General features: G+C 46.3%; 1 protein-coding gene and 1 long non-coding RNA gene across 2 annotated transcripts in view; one reads left to right on the top strand and one right to left on the bottom strand.

Annotated features, from left to right (window-relative positions):
• Positions 1 to 928: 928 nt before the first annotated feature.
• On the bottom strand, positions 929 to 7,889 carry LOC118897127. Its single transcript, XR_005020344.1, has 3 exons — positions 7,775 to 7,889; positions 1,602 to 1,711; positions 929 to 1,153 (listed from the first exon to the last, which is right to left on the bottom strand). It is a non-coding gene; the product is annotated as an uncharacterized LOC118897127 (long non-coding RNA).
• Positions 7,890 to 10,841: 2,952 nt separating this feature from the next.
• Positions 10,842 to 23,811, top strand: part of LOXL2 (lysyl oxidase like 2) — a 104,832-nt gene continuing 91,862 nt past the window's right edge. Inside the window, exon 1 of the mRNA XM_036856404.1 lies at positions 10,842 to 11,262. The gene's annotated coding sequence lies outside the window, so the exon portion shown is untranslated. The remainder of the gene's footprint in view (positions 11,263 to 23,811) is intronic.

The raw sequence follows: 23,811 nt of genomic DNA on the forward strand, positions 1-23,811 counted from the left end.
GACAAGTAGAGGAGGTGAAGAGTGATCAGTTTCTGGAGATCCAGAGAAGGCAGACAACAGGACTTGGAGTGAATTTGGGGGTTAAAAGGAAAAGAGACATGGGCAGATTTGGGGAGATGATCAGGGGCATAGTTTGGGACACAACCCAGTTGAGGTGTCACTTGGATACCCAGTGGTGAGTTGTACCCAGGAGTCTGATGAGTTTTGGAGAGGGCCAGGCTACTGATATACATTCTAGAATGGGCAGCACATAGAAGTAGTTAAGGCGAGGAGCCTGGATGGGATCCCCCAAATCTGAGCCCTGGAGCCCTCCAACGACATTAAGCATTAAGAGGTCGGAGAGAGACAAGCAGGCAAGTCATTACCATTAAAAGGGTGGGGGGGTAGCGTTTACCTTCAGGGCAGGGAGGCAGTTTGGGGAAGGAGCCTGTGGGTTGTGGGGATGTTTCTGGGATGCCAGTAATATTCCAATTCTTGAGTTGGATGGTAATTATATGGGTGTTTGCTTTGTATTAGTTATTATGCTCATATTTATATTTTATGTACTTTTGTGTATAAAATATAAATTTTTAACTAGGTTATATTCCATAATTTGAAAAGTTTTCAGATGATAGATAGATAAACAGATATATAAGTAGGCAGATAGATATTGGACTAATAAGGAAAAACTAGGAGAATGAGACTGAATGGCCATAAATTATTTATATTGAGCCATAGGGAGCTGCATTTTCTTTTTTCTTTTTTATCTTTCTTTTTTTTTGTTTTTTTTTCTTTTCTTACAACAGCTCAGGAGCTCTAGGGATCCTTTAAAGGAAAATAATTCCAATTCCCAAGGTAGAAACTGCAAGGAGCGAGGGGCCATGTTCAAAGACTGGTGCTGCACTGGCTTAAGCATCTCTGCTATGGTCTCTTAGCAACCAAGGAGGGCAGTAGCGGGAGACGGGCCTCTGACTGCACTGATTTTCCCTGTGTTGCTCCTCCACCAAGATTCAGAGAGAAGAGAACAAGTAGCCTTTGTTATCTAATTCAACCCCTCGTTTCCTGAGGAGAAAACCTGGGGCTGGGGTCCAAGTTGCCTGCTGCTCCTGGAGCTCTCCACCGAGCACGCCCATCAGCCTGGAGGATGCTGCTGGCACGTCGCCAGCTCCAGAGACTAAGAATAAAAAGGAAAATGAGATCTTAGTTTTATTATGAAAATAGTTTGACCTCGTGGACCCCCTGAAAGGGTCTTGGGAACCCCCAGGGGTCCCCAGCCCACACTCTGAGAAACACAGCTAGCCTGGAGCACTAGTGGCCAAGTGGGGGATGGGTGTCACCTGGAGGAAAGGCAGGGCAGTGACCTGGGGAAGGTGGTGTTGGGGAGGCACAACACTCTTCCCACATCTTTAGGGTGCCTCGATTTACTGGGCAGATCCCTTTGGTGGGAGGGCAGCGGGGGCTCAGAGTAACATGCGGAATGTAACTGCAGCGGACAGGATGGAGACAAAACCCCGAGGGTCACGGTGTTACCAATGCCAGCTGCGGCCAGGAGGCTGTCTTAGTCAGCTCAGGCTGCTGTAACAAAATACCACAGACTGGGGTCTTAAACAACAGGTATTTACCTCTCAGAGTTCTGGAGGCTGGAAGTCCAAGCTCAAGGTGCTGGCAGATTCCGTTCCTGGTGAGAACCCCCGTCCTGGCTTGCAGACGGCAGCCTTCTTGCTGTCCTTAACTCGGTGGGAGGAGAAAACGAGAGGGCTTTGGTCTTCCTTTTCTCATCAAGCCATGAACCCCACCCTGAGGGCTCCGCCCTTGTGACCTCATTGAACCCTCATCACCTCCCAAAGCCCATCTCCAAATACAATCACACTGGGGGTTAGGTTTCAACATATGAGTTTAGGGGGATGTAGTTCAGTCCGCAGCAGTGTTCCTGCCATCGTGGTGACAAGCTAGCCCTTGGGATTTGGGCCTTTTTTCTGAACCATGACTTCCCACCCTCCCCAGATATTTCAAATAAGCAACTGCCCTTGCGGGCTCTTGGGGACCTTCTCCCCAGGGGTGGGGGGCTGGCGACAGCTGGATTCTCACCTCCTCTCCCTCCCCTGGGGTGCTGAACTGGGTTTGGGCATGCAAGAGCCTTATAAATACCAGTGGCTGGAATGGAACGGAGTCAGGCTGTGTCCTCAACCAACCCTGAGCAACTTGGGCAGGCCACTCTGAGCTCTCCGGGAGCTGGCAGGGCTTTGCTGGGCTGCGGCCAGAGGAGGGGCCCTGCCAGATGCCAGCCCATCGTGGGGCAGAAGAGCTCCCATTTCTGTCTGGCCCTTCCCCTCCCTGTTTTAGCTGCATCTTTGAGACAAGGTGGTCTGAGCTGGCAGAAGCCAGGTGTCTGGGAATGAGATTTGGACCAATTTTTTTTTTTTTAACTTTTTTTTCCTCTAAATGACTGGGTGAGGTGAAAGTCTCCATCTTCTCTCAGTAGGAGACTTTCGGGTGGAGGGGGCATGTGGGAAGTGAGCGGAGCAGCAAAACTATAATGTGGGAGAAGCTGGTCTTCAGAACCTGTCACCCCATGTTCTGTGGCTTTGCCAAATTCCCAGGGTCCAGTCTATGCCCAGCCCTACCCCACCTGTTCCCAGATGTCCCGGGGCTCCTCCCTGAACAAGGATTAAGCTGGTTTCCCAGGTCTGTGTCTTTCTCTTGCCACTCCCACCTGGACCAGCCTCTTCCCTGCCTGTCTAGTCCTTACTCTCTCCCTGCCTGTCTAGTCCTTACTCTCTTCCTATGCCCCTGCCCCACCTGTGCAGCCCCTCCAGAGTCCATGCCCCCACCCTGCCTGGGACTCTCCAATCTCTCTGATCTCTGCTCACTGCATAGTGCCAGGCATTTTGACCTGAATCTCATACTGTTTTGTCTGGTTATTTAATGTTTATGTGATTTTCACTCCCAAATCACAACATAAGCTCCAAATCACAATATAAGCCCAGTACAAGAACTGCATCGAATGTTATTTATTCCTAGTAACCATCCCTCTTCCAAATCCTAGCCATTTTACACACACACACACACACACACACACATGAGATAGGAAGGTATGATGGAACTCTAGGTGCTTTATGAAAACTGTTCAGAAAATAAAAAGACAAGCCATAGACTGGGAGAAAAATCTTTGCAAAACACATATCTGATAAAGGACTGTTTCCAGAATATACAAAAAACTCAAAATTCAACAATAAGAAAACAAACAACCCAATTAAAAAGTGGAGGAAATACCTGAAAAGACGCCCCACCAAAAAAGATAGGCAGATGGCAAATAAGCCCATGAAAAGATGCTCCACATCATAAGTCATCAGAGAAATAAAAATTAAAACAACAATGAGACACCACTGCATACTTATTTAAATGGCCAAAATCTGGAACACTGACAACACCGAATGCTGGTGAGGGTGTGAAGCAACAGGAACTCCCATTCATCATTGCCTGAGGGAATGTGAAATAGTACAGCCACTTTGGAAGACAGTTTGGCAGTTTCTTACAAAACTAAACGTACTCTTTTTTTTCCCCACAATTACTGTGCTTTATGTGACTTTTTCCCCCAATTGTGTTTTATTGTGGTAAAATACACATAACACAAAATTTACCATCTAACACAAAATTTACACTTACATTGAAGTGTACGGTCCAGTGGTATTAAATACATTCATAATGTTGTACAACCTTCACCACCATCCATCTTCATAACTCCCTTATAAGATCTCATAACTCCATCTCCTTCATCTTGTAAAGCTGAAATTCTATACCCTTTAAACAATGGCTCCTGTTCCCCATCCTCCAAGCCCCTGGCAACCACAATTCTAGACTCTGTTTCTATGATTTTGACCACTCTAAGCATCTCATACAGTAGAATCATATAGTATTTGTCTTTTCGTGACTCGCTTATTCATTTAGCATAACGTCCTCAAGATTCATCCATGTTGTAGCATATGCGAGAATTTCCTTTCTTTTAATACAGCGTAATATTCCACTGTAAGTATAAACCAATTAAACTAAACATACTATTACCACGTGATCCAGCAATTGTGCTCCTTGGTATTTACCCAAATGAGCTGAAAACTTATGTCCACACAAAAACCTGCACACACACGTTTACGGCAGCTTTATTCATAGATGCCAAAACTTGGAAGCAGCCAAGATGTCCTTCAACAGGCGAATGGATAAATAAACTGTGATACATCCAGACAATGGAATATTATTCAGCAATAAAAGAAAAATGAGCTATCGAGCCATGAAAAGACACGGGGAAATGTTCAATGCATATTACTACATGAAAGAAGCCAATCTGAAGAGGTTACATATTATCTGATTCCAGCTATAGGACATTCTGAAGAAGGAGAAACCATAGAGACAGTAAAAAGATCAGTGGTTGCCAGGGGTTAGAGGAGAGGGAGGGATTAGCCCATAGCGTGGGACAAAGAATGATTATTCATCCTAGAAAATAGATTATATGAATGAAATTATACTTTTAAAACATAAAACCAGTATATGGATAGAAAACTATGGATGTCTGGATCTGAGAAAGCCAGGATAGGAGGGCCTGATAGATATCCAGCCAACACAGGACCACCGGAATATGTGAATATGTGCACCCTGGAGAAAAGGCAGAAGTATCCCAGCCACTCCTGACAACTGTGCTTTCTGAGCAGATTTGTGACTCTAGGGCTCAGAAGACCTCAATCTGGATCCGGTTTCAGCGCTGCTACTAACCTGCCGAGGGACGGTGATCCCATTGATAGCTCTCTGGGTTTTTGGTTCCATGTCTGAAATCAAGATGCTTGGGCCAGATGTTCTCTAAAACCCTTTGGCTTTACAACTTGGCGCTGGAGAGTGCAAACGCTCAAGGCGGTGCGAGATGTGAACCACTAGGGGGCGCTGCCTCCTAGGAGGAAGCAGAAGGTGTTTCCCACCTTCTTGCCTATAAAGTGTCCACATTCATGAAAAGTGGTGGTGATACACAGATCAGTGGAACAGAATAGAGAGCCTAGAAATAAACCCATGCACTTATGATCTATTATCTATGACAAAGGAGGCAAGAATATACAACGGATAAAAGACAGTCTCTTCAACAAATGATGCTGGGAAAACTGGACAACTACATGTAAAAGAATGAAATTCGAACATCTTCTCATACCATATACAAAAATAAACTCAAAATTGATTAAAGACCTAAATGTAAGACCATAAACCATTAAACTCCTAGAAGAAAACATAGGTGGAACACTCTTTGACATAAATAGTAGCAATATTTCTTTGGATCTTTCTCCTAAGGCAAAGGAAACAAAGGCAAAAAAATAAATAAATGGGACCCAATTAAACTTAAAATCTTTTTTTTTTTTTTTTTTTATAAATTTATTTATTTGTTTATTTTTGGCTGTGTTGGGTCTTCGTTTCTGTGCGAGGGCTTTCTCTAGTTGCGGCAAGCGGGGACCACTCTTCATCGCGGTGCGCGGGCCTCTCACTGTAGCGGCCTCTCTTGTTGCGGAGCACAGGCTCCAGATGCGCAGGCTCAGTAATTGTGGCTCACGGGCCCAGTTGCTCCGCGGCATGTGGGATCTTCCCAGACCAGGGCTCGAACCCGTGTGCCCTGCATTGGCAGGCAGATTCTCAACCACTGCGCCACCAGGGAAGCCCTAAACTTAAAATCTTTTGTAGAGCAAAGGAAACCACCCACAAAACTGAAAGACAACCTACTGAATGAGAGAAAATATTTGCAAATATGACTGATAAAGAATGAATATCCAAAATATATAAACAGCTCATACAAACTCAAAATCAAACAAACAAACAACCCGAATAAAAAATGATCAGAAGACCTGAAGACACATTGTTCCAAAGAAGACATACAGATGGCCGACAGGCACATGAAAAGATACTCAACATCCCTAATCATCAGGGAAATGCAAATCAAAACCACAATGAGATATCACCTGTCAGAACGGCTATCATCAAAAAGAACACAAATAACAAATATTGGCTAGGATGGGGAGAAAAGGGAACCCTTGTACACTGTCGATGGGAATGTAAATTGGTACAACCACTGTGGAAAACAGTATGGAGGTTCCTCCAAAAACTAAAATAGAAATACCATATGATCCAGCAATTCCACTCCTGGGTATATATATAGAAGAAAACAAAAACACTAATTTAAAAAGATACATGCACCCCAATGTTCATAGCAGCATTATTTACAATTGCCAAGATATGGAAGCAACCTAAGTGTCCATCAGCAGGTGAATGAATGGATAGAGAAGATGTGGCATATATAAATAAATATCTATCTATCTATCTATATATATCTCTCTCTATATGTAGATATATATACATGGAATACTACTACATATAATGGAATACTACTCAGCCAAAAAACAGAACAAAATTTTGCCATTTGCAACAGCAAGGATAAACTTGGAAGGTATTATGCTTAGTGAAATAAGTCAGACAGAGAAAAACAAATACTGTGTGATATCACTTATATGTGGAATCTAAAAAATAAAACAAACTAGTGAAATAACAAAAAAGAAACAGACTCACAGATATAGAGAGCAAACTAGTGGTTACCAGTGGGGAGAGGAAAGGGGGGAGGGGCAAGATAGGGGTAGGGGATTAAGAGGTACAAACTACTACGTATAAAATAAATAAGCTACAAGGATATATTGTACAGCACAGGGAATATAGCCAGTCTTTTATACTAACTATAGGTGGAGTATAATCTTAAAAATTGTGAGTCACTATGTTGTACACCTGAAACTTATATAATATTGTAAATCAACCATACCGTAATTAATTAACTAATTTATTTACTTATTTTTCAGCCATGCCATGGGGTCTTGCGGGGATCTTAGTTTACTGACCAGGAATCGAACCTATGCCCTTGGCAGTGAAAGCGCAGAGTCCTAACCACTGGACTGCCAGGGAATTTCCTATACCATACCTTAATTTAAAAAAATAAAATAAAACAAAAGTGGTTGTGATAGAACACTGCGGATTTCCGAATCTGAGAAAGCCAGATAGGAGGGCCTGATAGATATCTGGCCAACATAGGACCACTGGAATACGTGAAATATTTGACCAACCTGACTACTTTAACCACAATCTCCTCCTGGAGGGCCAGACCCAGACCCACATCCTGGCCCCTTGACACACATTCCAAATCACTTTCTCAAATGGCTGGACCAGTGTTTGCCTGATTGATTGCTGGCTTCCCTTTTGACTTAACAAATAGGCAAGGTGGAGCCTCTTCAGTTCTATAGATTAAAACTACTGGTTTCTCCATTCTTACTAGTATGGGTAATCATGAATAATATCCACTAAAATTATTTCTACTTTAATTATGCCTTATAGGTTTTCAAGTGGTTTCGGTTCAATCTGATTCACTTCAACAATCAGTGATGGCCCGTGATATGCGCTGCTGACCACAGAGGTTAAGAGGGCACGGACCCGTGGTATCTGTGCACAAGGTATCTGTGCTTGTAACAGTCTTCTAAGAGAGATAAATGGAATATACAAATAACTATAACACAAATAGGAAGTGATGCATAGCACAGGAATGATGCAAGTTAAGTGCTATCGAGCCCAGAGGAATGCGAGTTTTCCACCCCACAGGGCTCCTCGTTCCCACCTCTGAACCTCTGCCTGTGCCACCTCGCAGGGCGGCGTCTTCCTGGGCCCCCCGGCCCCCCTCTCCCCCGCCCTGGGCGGAAAGAGCACCCGTGCTTCCCTCACATTCTCTCCTCCTTACTCAGCTTCGGTTTTCTCCGGAGCATCGGCCACCTCCTGACTCCCATATTTCATTGTTTCCAGGTATCAGTGTGTGTCTTGCCAGCCTCCCCGCACTGGCCAGCACATCAGCCGGGCCTCCACTGAGTCTCAGGCTGTGCTTCCGGGATGGGACACGCCCAGACGATTAGGAAGGTGATTTGGCAACAGAACTCGAGAGCCAACAAAAAAGAGAAAACAGTCCACGCCCTTGGACTCCTCATCACGCCCTGGGAACGTGATTCCCGTGGCCCCTGCGGGGTGCGGTCTGGCAGGAGGCGCTGCCTCACAGATTGGCTCAGGCAGGGAGTCTGCGCAGTGCGGTGCCCTCCCGCCTGCAGCCTTGCAGCCCGGCGGGAGTGCTTGGCGCACAGCGACTTGTGGTGCAGCGTCACGCGGCAGGGACTGTTCTGCACGCACTGTGCATCCAGACCTTTCATTCCTCTAGGAGGTGTTGAGTGAAGTGTTTCCTACAAATGAGGTAAGCAAAGCAAAGGAGTCACCCGTCCAGGGCAGGAAGTGGCGGAGTCAGGATTGGAACCCAGGTCCTCTGACTGCAGAAACGCACTCAGAATCTGTTGGGTGGCTCTGCCTGTGGGGCAGCACAGAGCCCGAGACATGAGGGTGGCACATACAGACTTAGAGCCATAAAGCACGTAGCCTTCATATTTCATCTAGAACAAGGGTCTACTATCTTCCTGAAGTGGCCTCCCAGGTCTTTGGTCCAATTCAACAGAAGTGCATCAGTGAACCACTCTGTGCAAGCTTCAAATACTCACTTTCTCTTGGGAATGTGGGTTGGTGAGTGAAGCACAGGTGGATTTGTTGAAGCCTCCGGTGTGCAGCCACTTAGAACTTTCAAGGAGGGTCATGTACCCTTTAGTGATCCCAGCCTGACCACTTATCAGCTCTGTGACTCTGGGGAAATCACCTAGCCTCTCTGAGCCTTGGCCTTCTCATTTGTAACAATTAGCAGGAACCGCATAGTAGCTGCTCAATATTGTCTTGGTGTAATTCACGCTAGTAACAATCATAAACACCTTGATGTCTAAGAGTAGAGAAATGACACTGGGGACATGGTCGTTTTAGAGACTGAAATAGTCTAAAGCCATTTAGAAGGACATTGAAAAATGTGCACAAAATAATATAGTTAACAAAAAAAAAAGCTGGATACAAAAATTCTTGCACAATTTGGTTTTAAAAGATATGATGAAAGAAATAGTCCAAAATGTTAAATGTTTCTCTGTGGGTGAGAGGACACCAGGGTGAAAGTTTTTTTCATTATACTTTCTCATATTTTCTGAATGTTCCACAGGGAGGTTGCATTATTTTCATAATCAGGCAAAACAGCATTTATGAAGTGTTTCATTTTATACCTTATTGGTTAATTCTTTATAGGAAGGGTAGGATTCGAAGAAGAAGGATCAGAGAAAGTGTGAGGGGAAGAGGAGAGAGCTCAGTTCCACTGGCATTTATTGAGCATCTGCTGTGTGCAGGCACTGTGTAGGGTGCTCACTGTGAGAGCTAAGTGAGATCTCAAAGAACTAGGTGTTGCTGAGCAGACAGGCAAGGGAATGGCATGTGCAAAGGCCCTGGGGCGAGAAACAGTCATGGAGAACAGTTAGTAAGGTCTATGGGGGAGAGGGGAGAGTGTGGCTGGGAGATGGGAAGGCTGGAAATGCCCTTGAGAGGGGCCCTGTCAGCTGTATCAAGGGGTTCAGGCCGCATCCTGAGGGACCTGGAGTTACTTTGAGCTTTTATTTTCAGTTGAAATTTTTATTGAAGTAATTGTAGATTCACATGTCATTGTAAAAAATAATAGAGAGAGAGCCCTCATTCACTTTGCACAGTTTCCCACAACATTTTGCAAAACTCTAGGACAATATCACAAGGAGACATTGATGCAATCCTCTGATCTTATTCAGATTTCCTCAGTTTTACTTATACTTTGTGTGTGTGTGTAGTGTGTGTGTGCTTGTGTATATTAAGTTCTATACAATTTTATCACCTGTGTAGCTTCTTGTATCCACCATCACAGTCAAGATACTGAACAGTTCCACACCACAGGCATCCCTCCTGTTGCCCTTTTAGAATCACACCCACCTCCCTCCTGGCCCTTCCCTCCACTGCCTACCAGACCAGGGGACTGATTCAGTGTGGAGGGTAGGGAGGAGGGCTGAAGAGGGGTCCCAGGGGTTGGGGTGCCAAGTTTGGGGCTCGCTAGGTTAGCTGTGGCTATGGGAACGTCCTAGAGACCAATGGATTTACAAGCCCAGGGATGAGGAGAGAAGTCTGAGCTGGAGGCTGAGACTGGGAGTCCCCACCTATCAGGGCTGGAGCTGCCGGTTTGTAGGAAGGGAGCAGAGTGGGAGGAGGGCACTGAGGAAGGACCCGGAGGAGGATCGCCATCCTTAACGTAAGTCCTCTTCAGGGTTCTGCCTGCCCAAAGGCCCACAGACGGGTGCCTTGTTTTACAGCTGGGCGGCCCTCCTGTCCCGGCCAAAACCTTGCTCTTGCTAAGGAAGCCCTGGGAATCTCCTTAGAGGGCTCCCCCAGCCCGCATGACCCCCTCACTTTGCCCCCAGTGTGAGCCTCAGAGCCAGGCATGGAATGTCCTTCTGCACGACATGCACCCTTAGCTGTATCGAGTTCAGGCCCCTGATCGCAGGGCTTGCTAACCCTGGCCCTGCCAGGTGGGGAAGGTCACTGAATCCAAAGCCTTTAATTTACAAAGGAGAAAACGGATTCTCAGAGAGAGAGGCTCGATCTGCTGGAAGAAAGGGGGCTGTTTGTAGTCACCTCCAGAAAATGCTTTGCCCGTAGAGGAGAAACCCAGGAGAGGTAGATGAAAGTATCTGAACTCTTTCAGTCATCAGTTTTTATTGAGCGTCTACTACGTGCCAGGCAGTGCTGGGCTCTCTGGATACGGAGATGGGTTAGGCACGAACCCTATTGCTGGTGGATAAGGACACCGAAGGGGTTAATTCCGGAGCTTGGCGGCGGGGCGGGAATGGTGGTTGGGGGTGGGGGGGCGTGTAGAGGAATCTCTCAGAGGAAAAGGCCCTCTCCGTATCTTCTCAGGCTCCGGAAACCTGGGCTAGAAAGCCTGGGAAGGGCTGCCCCGCAGGCACGCAGCCTCCCCCGCACAGCCCCTCTGGCCCAGGGGAGCTACCGCTCTCGAATTACAACAAAGGGGCAGGAGGCCGGGCCTGCCTGCGGTGGCCGCCTTCAGTGAAGGGGGTGGGTCCGGGGAGGGGTTTGCGGTCCGACGCGAGTTAAAAGTGCCGGGAAAAGGGTTGGGGAGCGACTCCAGCCGGCGGCTTCCTAAACTTGGAGACAGATTTCTCCAACGGCCGGAGAAGTCGGCTCGCCCCCTCTGCTCGGGAAAGGGGCTCCGCGGCGACGGGCGCAGAGAGGGGCCACCGTGGAGAGCCTGGCCCCAACCGAACGAGTGCGCACCCCTGCTGACAAGTAAGAGCAATGCCTGCGCCTCCCCCTCCCCACGGCCGTTCGCGGGAAAGCGGGGGTCCCGGTGGGCTCTCCAGGCTCCGCTCCCCGCGCGTCGCCTCTCAGCAGTGCTTGGGGTTCCCGGGAGCTGAGAGGCGGGCATACAGAGCGAAGGCTCCTTGCTCGGAGACGCGAGGACGTGCAGGCTAACGGGTCCCGCTCCCGACTCGGGCGGACCCACCCAGCCCCACCTCGCCTGAATCCAGAAAGCCCACGCAGCAGGGGCGCCCCCGGGAGCTGGGCGCTCAGTTCGTGGCTCGCCAGGGGCGCCTGCGACCAGACAGGACAGAGTCAGACGAGACCCGGTGCGTGCTAGGTGTCTAGGAGGGTACAGCGTGGAGCCACGGACACCGGGGGCTGCGCTGGTGCCAGGAGTTACGGCTTTTGAGGATGCAGAGCGCGCGGGGGACGGGGGCGCACTGGGGTATCTCCGGAGCTGTGGCTTTGGGGATGTGGAGCGCACGGGGCTGGGGGTGGGGGTGGGGAATGGGGGCTAGTGAACGTAGGAGCGCCCTGAGTCCGGTGGGCGGAGAGGCGCGGTCCGCACCTCAGGTATTCATTCCTGGCTGGTCAGGGTACCAGGAAACCTCTCCCGCCGATTATCAAGGGGAGGTCCTGGAGCAGAAAAGAGCCAGCACAAGCGAACCCACGGATGGTCCACGCAGGATCGCCCCGGGGCTAATCCTGGTTTTACGCAGATACTCCCTCTGTCCTCAGTGCCCGCAACTTTTACGCAGGCGCTTTGAACACCGCGCTTCCGCCCCGCCCCACCCCCCAGCCCGCCGCCCAGCCAACCCCCCATCTGGAGCCCTCTGGAGTAGCTGCCTGCCAGAGGTGTCGCTGTAAATCAGCGCCGGAATAGAAATGATTGGAAGAAACAGGCGAGATTCCTACTTCGTCATCCCTCACCCAGCCCCGGGAAAGACCACCAAAAACCAGCGAGGGTGGGGCGAGGGGACGCGGCGGAACACCACGGGGGAGGGAACTGAACTTCTCCTGGCTAGGAAACCTCGAGTCTTGATGAGAGGAGAGAGAAGAATGAAAGTCAGAAACATGCCCCAAATTAATTTCGTCCCCTGAAATCTTGGAACTGCGGAGATCTTCAAATCAGTCCAAGGGATTCTTTTTGCGGAAAGGGAAAAGTGCTGAAGCTCAAGGCTTCTAGGTTAGTCGGGGTGGAGACTCGAATCCGTATCCCCTCCTCCAGGCCCCGCTCCTACCCCACCGCTAGCCTGTCTGTCCCGGACCCCCAAAAGGCCGTTCTTCACCATTGGTGGAATTATTTCGTTATTTATGGTGTATTGTGTACTTAATGGTCAGGGATAGGGCTTAGGACGAAGTCGAAGTGCTCATTTCCCTGGTCAGTTCCCAGATGAACGACTGACTCCCTGGACTCTCCCTTAGCTAAATTATTCATCTCCCGCCCCCCCCCCTTTGTCCTGTTCTCCTTCCTGGTCCCTAATATCTGTCCCTGGAGTGACCATCAAACCCATGTGTGTGCCTCTCCGTGACTTTGTGCTAAAAAGTGATTTGGTCTAAGGCCACTTAGCCATTAAGTGGCAAAGTTGAATAGGAAACTTAAGCCTGAAGACAAAGCGTCCACTTGACGTACAGGTTGGCTGACATTTTGGTGCATGGCAGACGGGAGAGTCGACGAAGATGTTTTCATCTATCTCCTTTACAGCTGTGCTCCTTGCCTGGCCTCTCCTGGCCTTTTCCCAAATTCTTGTCCTCTGACCCCTGGATGACCAATGTACAAGGGCCTTGTGTAAACAATAGTAGGGAGAAGGCCCCCATATACTTCTCACTCAGCTTCAACAGTTACTGACATTTTGCCACACTTGCTTCATCTACCCCTTTCTTATTTCTTTTTCAGGGAAGTATTTTAAAGCAAATCCGAGACATAAAATCATTTCTTACATATTTCAGTGTGACCTCTAAAAATATTAAATAACCATTATGCCATTAATATACTTAAGAAAATTAACAATAATTCTTTGGTATCATCTAATACCTAGTCCATATTCAAATTTTTTTCCCCAATTTTCCCCCAAATGTCTTTTTACAGTTGACCGGAGTTCTGTTGATTTGTATAATTTATGTTCATTGTATGTTATTCTTTTCAAACCACTTTTCTGTCACTGTGTTATTTGATTCTTACAACTTCCCACTAAAGAGCGAGGTGGGTTTTGTTGAATTCATTTTACGGTTGAGTAAACTGGCCAACAGATAAGCTGTCCAGATGGCACAGTTGGTGACTGGCCTAGCCAGGACTTGACCCAGCAGCCTTATTCCTGGGCAGTGGTGGTTCTGTTTCTCGGTGCTGTCATGGAATATAAGCTGTGCTCTGACGCATTCATCCTGGCTCTGGCTTCATCCTGGGCTTATCACTTCCTATACACCTGCTATCAGAAATCCCAGTGTAAATACTGAGTAATTGGCCATTTGGTGCTGGAGGTAAATCAGCTGCAAAGTCAGGAAACCTGGGCTTATTTCCCAGCTTCTTGTAAAACTGTAGGAAAGCAACTCACCTCTCGAGAACTCAGGGTGCCCCTCTCTGAACTAGGCGCCGTCATCCTTCTCCATTCTCTGGCTCCTAGTTCTGAAAGTAGGGTGAGCCAAATGACTGGAGTTGGAATTCCTGGAAGAGACAAAGGGCCCAGAAAGAAATCTCACTGAGAACAATTACCCCTCACTGATCATTGCCGAAGTATTCTGGCAGCTGGCATCTTTAGTTGGAGGCAGCTAAATTCTATAGCAGAGGCTCCCCTCTGAGGTTCTTCATTTATGGACAACTTTGTTTATTCTGCCGTTGTCTGATGAGGATGTAGGACACCAGAACTTTTTACTTTTAGCATTTTTACTACTTGTGTTTATTTGCTTTGGAAAGGGGTGATAATGAAGTCATTTTTACATCTTATTAATGAGACTCATGAATTGGAATTCTCCTTCCTTGGCTGGCTGTGTGGGAAAAAGGAATCTCTTATTTCTTGATGCCTAGATTTTCTGCTCTCATGTTCCTTGCCCTGAAACAGACATCGAATAAACAGACCTGCCACAAAACAGCCAGTTAGGGAGAGAGAAACTGTTTGCTCCAAACCCATTATTCAACCGTAGGAACTCCAAAGGGACAAAGCATTACCCTTTAACCACACCATCCTCTGGCATCCATGAATTCTCTTCCCCCTCAGCTAACAGGCTGTCTCCATGGGGGTAGAATTTCTAGGTGATTCCATGTCAGCAGCTGCTGTGGCTTTCTTCCTTTTACAGTTTTGGGAGCTTTAGGAGGTATAGTTTCCCTCTCCTGGGGTTGCCTGGGTTCAGAAGGACAGCTTGTAATGACTATTGTTCATTTCCCTCTGGAGAAGGGCATTGTGGTCAGTCTGCATGTCAGTGTCACACAGTCTCACCTGTACTCCAGACCGGGGGACCATGAGACCTCAGATGAAGTAGCCGCAGCCTACTTCCCCATAGAACCAGCAGGAATGGCGATCGTGGGCCAGCAAAAGGAGAGCCAACTTGATGCCCAGAGAGACAGATCCGCAGCAATGCACTACTTACCTTCTAAGCCTCTGCCCTGTCTAGGTTGAAGCGAGTCTTCAGACCTTCTCATCCTAGACATTCGAGATGTCCTCCTGCAGGAGGTGTGTGTGACCCGCCAGGAGCCCAGCCCAGCCAGGTGTGCTGGCCCATCTTCCCCCCGCCACCAGCATCAGAGATTTCTTTAGGCACCAGAACCAGCCTTTCAGAATAGGCACTTGTTCAAGGGTGATAAAGCATGATGGTGACAGTTCAGATAAGACGTCCATCCAGAGTTTTAAAAACTCTTTTGCACTTCCCTTGGCAGAAAGAGTGTACCCAGATAAGTGTGTGTGGTACATATGGGTGTAGAGTGAGAACGAAGTCAGCAGATGATGATGTGATTAGAATCACAGTTACTAAGTTCTCCTTGCCCAAGGCTTTTTGATCCCTTCACTTGAAACACCTATAGTATTATAATATGGTACGCGAATGATGATAACATTTTCTTTTTAGTTTTTTCGTGTCGGAACTTGATAGACAAGCAGACGCAGCTGCACCCAGGGCTGTCCCATGGCAATGGCTCCCATATGTCTTTTTTGATGCGTCGCCAACACGATGCTAAGAGCATCTTCTGAAAAAATAATGCCACTTTCCTATACAGCATATGCCTTATGAGAAGATAACTTTTGTCGACGACTTGCGGACAGCTCTAATTTGCTGTTTCTGTTCTTGTTCTTCTTGAACTTGGGTCCATGAACATCCCCCACCCCCAGCCTTGTCCCTGGGGCACCACGGATGTCCCGAGATAAACATAGCACAGCTTTCCAGAGTGCCTGCATGACTCATGACCTAGTAAGGAGGATATTTTTCTAAACATAAACGTAAAACTCTTCTAAAACAAACACAAAGATAAATTTGAGTAAAGTACCTTTTTAAAGTACCCCCCTCCCCAGAATAACAGACGTAAGTAAAATGGCACCAAGCCTAAGTATACGACACTGGATGAACTTTCATTTCGCTTTATTGTGGTAAAATATACGTAACATAACACTCACCGTTTTAACCATTTTTAAGTGCACAGTTCAGGGGTGTTACATACATTCACATTGTTGTGCAACCATCACCACTGTCTGTTCCAGAATTTTTTCATCTTCCAAAAATGAAACTCTGCACCCATTAAACACTGACCCTCCATTCTCCCACCACCTTGGCAAGCCCCATTCTACTTTCTGTCTCTATGATTTGGATAACTCTAAATACCTCATATAAATGGAATCATACACTGTTTGTCTTTTTTGACTTGCTTATTTCACTTAACATATCGTCTTCAACTTTGTGTTGTAACATGTGTCCGAATTTCCTTCCTTTTTAATGCTGAATGATATCCCATTGTGTGTATATACCACATTTTGTTTATTCATTCATCTGTCCACTTGGGTTGCTTCCACTTTTGGCTATTGGAAATACGCTGCTATGAACGTAGGTATACAAATACCTGTTCTGGATGAACTTTTACAAGATGAACATGCCCTTGTAACAAGCACCTAGATCAAGAATAGGACATTACCTAGAGGGCACGGAATTAAAGGCAAAGCAGGAGACTCCAAATACCTTTCATGCCTGCATGTGGCTGCTTCCACTACACCTCAGGGTCTTGGGAGTGGATGTTCATTTTGTCTACCATGAGATGGTTTAGAAGAGATTTTTGAAAAACACAATTTATAATCTGAGAGGCAGCAAGATTAGTTGTGAGATTTAAGCAACCTCTTTCCTTAAAATGTCTAGGGAAGATAATACAACATATTTGGGGTTTGCAGTTGCAGCTATATTAGGACATCACCACTAAGTGTTATTCTTCCAGGCTCTCCCTGGGCCGAAGAGGTTTGCATCCACCTGGAGAACTCCTACTCTTTTGTCAGCTTCTGCTGGATCATGAGTTTGTTTTTTTTTCTTTTGGCCTTGCCACATGGCTTGTGGGATCTCAGTTCCCCGACTAGGGACTGAACCTGGGCCACGACAGTGAAAGCCTGGAATCCTAACCACTAAGCCCCCAGGGAACTCCCTGGATCACAAGTTTCAAGCCATGAGTGAAAAATTCTGTGGCCACGTTCTGCCTTCCTGCCCTCCTTTCCTTCCTTCCTCCTTCCCTTCCCACCTGGTGCTCTCTCTTAACTAAAATGATTTATGAGTGACTTTCTAGTTGCCAGACACTCTGCCAGTCTCTGTAAGAGACAAAAATGAATAAGACATGATATTTGACATGTGCATTTAAAAATAAATCATCAGTCAAGAATGATATTCTGATGCCTGGCAACCAACTCCATGGTGCCTACCTGGTGCCAACAGCAGCCTCAGAGCATAGGCAAAGAATGTGTGGAGTTTGGGCTTGTTGCAACACACAAAGCGGGGAAGACAGCCCATCAGGTGATCTGGAATTGCTCTAGCATGCCCATAACCAAATTGTAAGAATAATTTTTTAAAACTTGTAAGCTGCCTTGAGTTCAGATGCTCTGTCTGAGAGCCCTCAACTAAACGTGAGGTTTAGGGACCATTTTAATGATTTAAGAAGAAAACACTAAAATTCAGACGTCCATGAAACCCCGTGAGTTCTCTTATCCTTTTCACTGTTAATTTTCTTAAATTAATATTCCCCAGGTGTTTTTTCTCCAGGAGGCTCTCAAAGCCACGCCCACCTCCCCACCCCACTATCAGCCCCCTATGTCATCTGTTACCCCAGCGTCATGATGTTGCAATGTCATGGTACCCCAGCATCTTCTTTGCCTGGAGAGTTGCTAGTTTCCTAACTGGACTCTTCTCCCTTGGTCTTAACCCGTGGGAAGCCATCCTTTATCCAATAGGCACAGTGATCTTTCTAGAGCAGAGGTTGGTAAACTTTTTTCTCTAAGAGCCAGATAGCCAATATTTCAGACTTAATGGGTCCATACGATCTTTGTCTCAACTTGGCTGTTTTAGTGGGAAAGCAGCCGCAGAAAACAAGAAATGAGCATGGCTGTGTTCCAATAGAAGTTCATTTCTAAGAACTTCACAGATTTGGCCCAAGGGCTGTAGTTCACTGACTCCTGCTTTCAATCACAAATCTTCCCCCCTTGCCCTCCCACTTACCTATTGTTGGCTCCTCATCCCCAAAATGAAAACTCAACATTTGTTGGCATGGTATTCAAGTTTCCTCATGGCCCTCTCCTTGCTTCTCCAAGCTCACCTCTTCCACCTCTCCTCACCCCACCCACTCTGCCAGCCCTTCCACTTTTCATCTTGCAACTCTGAACCCCACACAGGTCTCAGAACATCCTGTGTTATTTCAGACCTGCCTGGAATGATCTCCCTTCCCCACCAGCGACCTGTCAAACTCCTACTTCCCTTCGAAACCTGCCCGGGTGTCAACTCTCTAAAGCTTTCCCTGTTCCTCATCTCTAATTGTAATCACTGCCTTCCCAGTTCTATTTCTGTACCTATTTCTGTACTCTTTTTGCTTCTCTAAATATACTGTGAACTCCTGGAGGGCAGAACCCATGTCAGATTCATCTTTGAATTCCAGTGCCTAATACAATGCTTGCCATGTAACAGATGCTTAGTAAGTAGATACTACTAAACTGAAGTGTCAGTTAAATAGATTCTTTTTTTAATAGCTTAATTGAGATATAATTCACATACTATACAGTTCACCCATTTAAAATGTTCAAGTCAGTGGGTGTTGGTATATTCACAGATATATGCAACCATCACAAAGAGAAACCTGTATACTTTAGCCATTGCCTCTTCCTCCTCCCCTCCCCCTACTCCCACCCCTAAACAGCCACTGATCTACTTTCTGTCTCTACATTGCCAATTCTGGATATTTTATATAAAGGAATCATATGATATATGGTCTTTTTTGTCTCGCTTCTTTAATTCATATGATGTTTTGAAGTTTCACCCATGTAGTGGCATGTATCCACACTGCATTCCTTTTTATGACCCGATAATATTCCATTGTGAGGATACACCACATTTTGTTTATCTGTTCACTGTTGATGGACATCTGGGTGGTTTCTACCTTTTGGTGATGATGAACAGCACTGTTATGAATATTTGTGTACAAATTTCCAGTTGAACATTTGTTTTCAATTCTCTTGGGTATATAAGTAGGAGTGGAATTGCTGGATCATATGATAATACCTTGTTTAACTTTTTGAGGAACTGCCAAACTGTTTTCCACAGTGGCTGCACCATTTTATATTCCATCCAGCACTGTATGAGGCTGCCAATTTCTCCACATCTTCACCAACACCTACTTTTCCTCACTCAAAAAAAAAAAAATTATAGCCATCCTAGTGTGTGTGAAGAGGTATCTCATTGTGGTTTTAATTTGCATTTCCCTAATGACTAATGATTTTAAGCATTTTTTCATGTGCTTGTCAGTTATTTGTATGTCTTCTTTGGGGAAATGTCTATTCAAGTCTTATGCCCATTTTTAAATTGGACTGCTTGTCTTTTGTTATTGAATTTTAAGAGTTTTTATATATCCTGGATACTAGACCTTTGTCAGATATACGATTTACAAATATTTTGTCCCATCTATGGGTGGTCTTTTCACTTTCTTGATATTTTTTTTTCTCGGTTCACATCACGTTTACTCAACATTTATTCTGTGCTGGGCTCAGGGGATCAAGAGACGTATCTGCCCTCCACTGCTGCTGCTCTAGTTCATGAAGCATCTTGATAGTGTCCTTTGATGCACAAAAGTTTGTAATTTGTATGAAGTCCAATATAAGTATTTTTCAATTTGTTGCCTGTGCTTTTGGTGTCATATCTTAGAAGCCATTGCCAAACCCAACATCATGAATATTTACCCCTGTGTTTTATTCTAAGAGTTTTACAATTTTAGCTTTTATATTTAGGTCTTTGGTCCATTTTGAATTAATTTTTGTAAATGGTGGGAGGTAAGGGTCTAACTTCTTTCTTTTACATGTGGCTATGCAGTTACTCCAGCATTATTTTTTGAAAAGACTGTTCTTTCCCCATTGAATGGTCTTGGTACCCATGTCCAAATCAATTGATCGTAGATATATGAGTTTATTACTGGACTCTCAATTCTATTCCATTGATCTATATGCCTGTTTTTGTGCCAGTATCACCCTGTCTTGATTACCATTGCTTTGTAGTACCTTTTGAAATCGGGAAGCGTGAGTCCTCCCACTTTGTTCTCCTTTCTCAGAATTGTCTTGGCTGTTCTGGGTCCCTTACAAGTCCGTATGAATTTTAGAATCAGCTTGTCAATTTCCATGGCAAAGTCAGTTGGGATTCTGATAAGGATTGTGATGAATCTGTAGATCAATTTGTATTCTCATCTTAACAATATTAAGTCTTCCAATCCATGAACATGGAATTTGAAAAATTTATTTAAATCCTCTTTAATTTCTTTCAACAATGTTTTATCATTCACTGAGTATAAATTTTGCATGTCTTTTGTTAAGTTTATTCCTAAGTATTTTACTCTTTTTGATGCTATCGTGAATGGCATTATTTTCTTAATTTAATTTTTGGATTGTTCTTTGAAGGTGTGTCCACACAGTTAATCTTTGTATATTGATCTGGTATCCTATAACCTTGCTGAATTCTTTTATCAGTTCTAATAGTCTTTTAATATATTCCTTAGGATTTTTTATATATACATATGAGTAGATGCTTAAACACAGGGTTGAAGCTAGTGGATGTCATGATAAGGAAAGTGGAGGCACCCTGTAATTGCCAGTGGGAGCCATGCCGTGTTTGGAGATGCAATAAAATACTAGAATCATTCTAGAAGGAGGTCCAGAAGAGGCTTGCGATCAGCACCAATGACATGGATCAGCTCCAAACGTAGCTGAGAAAGTCTGCCCCCTCAGTAAGAGCAAGAACTTGAAGCTCTCTGTGTATATGCCACTACTCTGTGGATGTCAGTATCTTTTTTTTTTAATTTATTTATTTTATTTATTTTTACTTTTGGCTGTGTTGGGTCTTCGTTGCTGCGCGCGGGCTTTCTCTAGTTGCAGTGAGCAGGGGCTACTCTTCATTGCAGTGCGCGGGCTTCTCATTGCGGTGGCTTCTCTTGTTGCGGAGCATGGGCTCTAGGCGCGCTGGCTTCAGTAGTTGTGGCACGCAGGCTCAGTAGTTGTGGCGCACAGGCTTAGTTGCTCTGCGGCATGTGGGATCTTCCCAGACCAGGGCTTGAACCCGTGTCCCCTGCATTGGCAGGCGGATTCTTAACCACTGCGCCACCAGGGAAGCCCCTGGATGTCAGTATCTTGACACAGTACCAGCTGGCACTGTGAGCTGAGCCTGGCCAGTGTTGGTGAGGTGGCAGTTGTTACCTGCTGCTATTACTCACTGGGCTTCTGGAAGGGCTTCCAATGCTTCTATGGACAGCTGAAACCCAGATCATAGGCTCTTAACAAACTTTAGAACAGCATGCCTGCCCCCTCCCCTGGGTCACCAGACATTTCTAGACAAGCCAAAGATACGGCCGTGGCCTCTGTACCAGCTGCTCCTTCCTTTACTGGGCCCTATTCACTGAGGTCTATTTCTCATTGAAGGGGTTCAGGCCTGAAGAACTGGTTGTTGGTTCAGGTCACATTGCTTGGATGGGAGCTTGGCCTGGAAGCTTCTGGAGATACAGAAGGTGTCTAAAGCCATGGTTGAGTCCTGCTGTGACTAGCGCTCCCTGAGGCATGAAGGAAGCTAAATAGGGAGGGCTTGGGGAGGATGTCACTAAAGAACTGAGCTCCTTGGCTGTTTTGAGGATCCATCTCTTAGAACAGCTAGTTTGGGGAACTCCCTGGTGGCCCAGTGGTTAGGATTCTGTGCTTCCACTCTGCAGGTTCAATCCCTGGTTTGGGAACTAAGATGCCACAAGCCACGCCGCGTAGCCAAAAAAAAAAAATTTAAAGAAAAGCTGGTTTGTACATTCCCTCCATCCCAGGACTCCCCCCACTTCCCCCCCACCTCGTATGCTCCTCTTACCCCCAACTGTCTGAGCCCCTCTCTACCTCAGTGTCTGTGCCTGGACCAGCCCTCAACACTCCCCCCCTCCAGAGACTTGCGTGCGGTGGCCCCATCCCCAAGTACAGTTCCTCCCCTGGAAACAAGACAATGCAATGATTGGATTACTTGACAGATTTGCACACCATTCTGGCCCTGACTTCTGTTCTCCTCCCCTGCCTGCCTTTTATGAATTTTAATATCGCCTTCAAAGTGGCACAGAAATTCGGACCAATTTGGCTACTGACTGTTTGCTCTGAGAAACAGTGTGTCTGAGACTGTGTATGTGTTGGGGGTCAGGGAGGGGTGGGAGGATGGTTAAAACCTGTTACCCAAGTGCCGTGTTAAGAGTGGTCAGTGGGTGGGAATTCCCTGGTGGGCCACTGGTTAGGACTCCAAGCTTCCATTGCAGGGGGCCTAGGGTTCGATCCCTGGTTGGGGATCCCACAAGCCTCCTGGTGTGGCCAAAAAAAAAAAAAAGAGTGGTTGATGGGTTAAGTGACACTCCTCCTGGAATTTTTCCAGGTTGCTGTGGATTTTATAAGTATAATACTTACCACTCATTGAACACGGCTGAGCCAGTCACTGACTGTCCTGGGCACTTGATACATTTTATGGAACCCACTAAAACAGGGGTCCCCAACCCCTGGGCCACCGACTGGTACCTGTTAGGAACCAGGCTGCACAGCAGGAGGTGAGCGGCAGGCGAGTGAGCGAAGCTTCATCTGTATTTACAGCCACTCCCCATCGCTCGCATTACCACCTGAGCTCCACCTCCTGTCAGATCAGCAGTGGCATTAGATTCTCATAGGAGCGCGAACCCTACCGTGAACTGCGCATGCGAGGGATCTAGGTTGCGCGCTCCTTATGAGAATCTAATGCCTGATGATCTGAGGTGGGGCTGAGGCGGTGACGCTAGCGCTGGGGAGAGGCTGCAAATACAGATTATCATTAGCAGAGAGGTTTGACTGCACAGAGACCATAATAAATCAACTGCTTGCAGACTCATATCAAAACTCTATCAGTGAGTGGCAAGTGAAAACAAGCTCAGGGCTCCCACTGACTCTGCATTATGGTGAGTTGTATAATTATTTCATTATATATTACAATGTAATAATAATAGAAATAAAGTGCACAATAAATGTAATGCGCTTGAATCATCCTGAAGTCATCCCCCACACCCCCGGTCCGTGGAGAAATTGTCTTCCATGAAACTGGTGCCTGGTGCCAAAAAGATTGGGGACTGCTGCTCTAAAACCCTGAGACCCTTCTGTATTTGCAGAAGCCAGATTTGAACCTGGGACCACGCTCAGATGCCAGCACCATGTTCTTTCAATTACTGTATGTTATCCTGTAGTCAAACCATAGCTCCATTTTTTTAGGGCTTGCGGGGTGGGGGGTGGCTATTTTGAACCCGATGGGCATCCCTGCCTCACTGTGCTTCCTCTGCCTTCAAGCAGTATAGCACTGATTTTGGATTTCCCCTGCCCCTTCTTTATGGGCTACAAGCTGTAGAGATAAGATGTGTCTCTTGGGGGCCCTGGGGACTTCCCTGGTGGTGTAGTGGTTAAGAATCCGCCTGCCAATGCAGGGGACAGGGGTTCGAGCCCTGGTCCGGGAAGATCCCACATGCCACGGAGCAATGAAGCCTGTGCACCACAACTACTGAGCCTGCGCTCTGGAGCCCACGAGTCACAACTACTGAGCCCGTATGCCACAACTACCGAAGTCTGCGTGCCTAGAGCCCGTGCTCCGCAACAAGAGAAGCCACCGCAATGAGAAGTCCATGCACCGCTACAAAGAGTAGCCCCCGCTCGCTGCAACTGGAGAAAGCCCACGCACAGCAACGAAGACCCAATGCAACCAAAAATAAATAAATAAATAAATTAAATTAAAAAAAAAAAAAGATGTGTCTCTTACAGACACTATGTATTTATTTGGCTTTTGCTTTCCCATTCAATCTGAGAGTCTCCA

This window comes from Balaenoptera musculus, chromosome 6, assembly GCF_009873245.2.
Source record: "Balaenoptera musculus isolate JJ_BM4_2016_0621 chromosome 6, mBalMus1.pri.v3, whole genome shotgun sequence".
Classification (NCBI taxonomy): Eukaryota; Metazoa; Chordata; class Mammalia; order Artiodactyla; family Balaenopteridae; genus Balaenoptera; species Balaenoptera musculus.